The sequence below is a fragment of the Myotis brandtii genome, unplaced genomic scaffold (genome assembly GCF_000412655.1).
Source record: "Myotis brandtii unplaced genomic scaffold, ASM41265v1 scaffold1660, whole genome shotgun sequence".
Lineage (NCBI taxonomy): Eukaryota > Metazoa > Chordata > Mammalia > Chiroptera > Vespertilionidae > Myotis > Myotis brandtii.
In genome coordinates this window covers 72974-76260 of record NW_005356088.1, presented here as the reverse complement: position 1 = coordinate 76260, position 3287 = coordinate 72974, and the positions used below count along the sequence as shown (strand labels likewise).

Sequence of the window (3287 nt, the reverse complement as noted above, 5' to 3'; positions counted from 1 at the left end):
GGGGCCTCTGCCTCCCGGGAAGTCCCCGGGTTTCAGCACCCCGGACAACAGCAGCGCCGGAGCCGGGACGCGGGACAAGCTCTCCCGCCCGCACCGCGCTCGCGTCCCGTCGCCCTGTCCGCATCCTCTTCTGTCCCCCACCCGGCGCTGCAGCCGTGGATGGAGGGGACCCCGGGGAAATGAGTGTCCCCAGCCCCTTTCCGAAAAACAGGAGAAAGCGTCTCCCTGGCCGTGGGCTGCCTGCCCGCCCTGCCCGCCCTGCCCGGGCTGTCCAGAGGCGCCACCGGCTGTTTTCCTTTACCCTGCATCAGTCTGCTCGCACTTATAAAAGTCCCAGGTTCGATTTTTGGTGTGGGTCTGGACGCTGAATTGGCTTTTGAAACATTTTTCCTCCTAGTTTGTTGTTGGTGTTTTTTTTTTAACTGAAACTCTTGAGGTAATACGGGAGGTACTGAGCAAGTTACCGTTTCCTCCCATCTAGGCTTATCACTTGGGTCTGATTATTATATTCTGGGCTGTGGGGCGTGTTTGTTCTGTTCCTGCTAAATCAATAGATTTAAACAAAACAAACCCCTGTGTTAAGGCCTCTGGCTTAGGCTCCCAATCTTCCTGTTTAATGAACGGTTTTCTTCTTAAAAATTACTAATTTTAATATGTAAATAAGTTAGGTGATGAGTACTAGAAGTTCACCAGGTTTGAAAAATCTGTTAACTCTTTGAGGCTCCTTGTAAATTTTTATTGCTGTGGTTAATGAGATTACCTGGAATTTTATATATTCAGACAGAAAAACTTAAAATACAAAATGTGCCATTTTATTCCCATCTTTCCAAACTTTTTTTAAAGTTTCGTGGACCTAAAAAAAAAAAGAAGTAAAATAAAAGATATTGTTCTTATACTGACTCAGCATTTGTGTGACTCTTTACTACACCAACTTTTTTTTTAACTTAAAGGTCTATCTGAATAGTTGAAAACTCAATGAATTAAGACAAATATTCCAAGGCAGGATGCATTTCATCCATTACACTTTGTTTTTTGGTGACTTGAAAATTAGTGACTGAGTAATGTTTTCATCATTGCATCAAAACGTTTTGACCCTTGGTAGCTTTAATATCTAGACTCTACACACACCTGAACACACCACAGCCTTTCCTCTTTGCCTGCCATTAATTTAATAAAAATATATGGAGGGTAGGTAGCCCCACAGGAGTGGCTCAGTTGGTTGAGTGTAATGCTGAGCACCAAAAGGTTGCCAGTTCATTGCCCATCAAAGCACATACCTGGGTGGCGGGTTTGAGCCCCAGTGGGGGAACTTAGGGAAGGCAACTGATCAATGGTTCTTTCTCACATCAATGTTCCTCTCTCTCTCTCTCTCTCTCTTTCTCTCTCTTTCTCTCTCCCACCCCCCTCCCCCTTATATCCCCCTATATATATATGGAAGAAAACTCAACTCCTTGGTCAATTTTGGAGGATGCTGGGGAACTATCTCATCCTCTCTCTCTCTCTCTCTCTCTCTCTCTCTCACACACACACACACACACACACACACACATACATGCTGAGAGAGAAAAAGAGAGAGGAGAGGGGAGGGGAGGGGAGGGGAGAGGGAGAGACCTTATGCTATAATGTGCTAAGTATTGGGCTGGATGACCAAAGCTGCTCAAATTGTGTGTGTGTGTGTGTGTGTGTGTGGGTGTGTGTGTAAGGTTAATACCATAAAAGTCTAACTTCTTTTTTAATGCTCAATGATCTCTGAACTTCTTTTTGGCCTCCTGCCCAAGGGGTGCCACACTTCTGCTGCCTTTACCACCTCAGGACTTTGGTGTCCACAATCTTGCAGGTGGTGGTCTTTTGGATGGGTTGCATGCAGTGCTGCTTTCCAGGGCGTCATTATGATTAAAGTTCACACCTCCTTCTTGCAGGCAGCGGTAGGTGGCACTCTCAGCCTCCAGTGTGACCTTGATGTTCATCAGGGCCTCCTACTCCTGGGCCAGCTCTGACTCCAGGTGCATTAGGATCCCGTTGAGCTTCTCCATCTGCATGGCATAGCGGGTCTCTACCTCCCACAGGCTGTTTTCCAAGCTGGCCTTCAGATTTCTCATTGAGTTCAGGTCAATCTCCAAGGACTGGACTGTATGTCTCAGGTCCATATTATCTCAACAGCTCCTATCTCAGCTGCTCCTATCTCAGCAGTCTGTGAGGTAACCACTGTGGTGCTCTCCTCAATCTGTTGGGACCAGTACTTGTCTAGCTCCTCTCGGCTCTTCCAAGCCAGCTCATCATATTGGGCCTGGATGACCACCATGTTCTTGCTGAGGTCCTGAGATTTGAGGGCAGCCAACTCCACAGTCAACCCAGAGTTGGCAATCTGCTTTTGTAGACCATTTACTTCCTCCTCGTGGGTCTTCATGAAGATCAGCTCCTCCTTGAGAGCCTTGATCTCTGTCTGAAGCTGCAGCCGAGTGATATTGATGTCATCAGTGACCTTTCGGAGCCCATTGATGTCACTCTCCACAGATTGGTGCATGGCTAATTCTGTCTCATACTTGACCCTGAAGTCATCAGCAGCAAGTCAGGCCTTGTCAGTCTGTAGAACTATGCAGGCATTGTCCACAGAAATTGCAAAGATCTGAGCCTTTGATGGTCTTGAAATAATGCCCCCAGTCTCTAACCTGGAGTCCCTTCTTGTCCAGGTGTTCCCGAATTTTGATCTCCAGTTTCCGATTATCAGCCTCCAGGCTTCTCACCCTCTCTAGAAAGGAGGCCAGGCAGTCATTCAGGCATTGTATAGTCTCCTTCTAGCTCTGAATGTCCCCTATATCCGACAGACCCCCAGCCATCTCCACAGCCAGGCCCCTGTATCCCCAACCACTCCGCACATTGGTGGAGTGGGACACAGAGATCTGGGAGCCCAAGCCCCAGGTATCTGCATAGATGCTGGCCACGCTGCTGGCTGGCCTGGCCCAGTAGCTGAGTGACTGCAGGAGCCCAACGTCTAGTAGTTTGAGGAGAAACTGGAGCAGATACTGAAGCTCATGTTGTTCAGAAAGGAAGGCAAGAAGCCGAGACTCAAGTTCAAGCGGCAAAGTCTAACTTTCTAAGTTAACAGCTGAGTTGGATAGGGAAGCTGTCCTTGCTGAAATGATAGCAGTCACAATAGGCCAATGTATCAATCCTTACCTATAATTAATAAGGCCTTTCTAGAGACAATGTCTTACTCTCAAAGAGTAACTCTAATCATTTATTTTTATAGACAGCAGAACTTTTCTCCCTCAAATCATCCTCAACTC

General features: G+C 47.3%; 1 pseudogene across 1 annotated transcript; it reads right to left on the bottom strand.

Moving 5' to 3' along the window:
- Positions 1–1800: 1800 nt before the first annotated feature.
- On the bottom strand, positions 1801–3034 carry LOC102244594 (annotated as a pseudogene). The gene has a single exon (XR_001361378.1). The product of XR_001361378.1 is annotated as a keratin, type I cytoskeletal 18 pseudogene (transcript).
- Between the last annotated feature and the right edge of the window lie 253 nt (positions 3035–3287).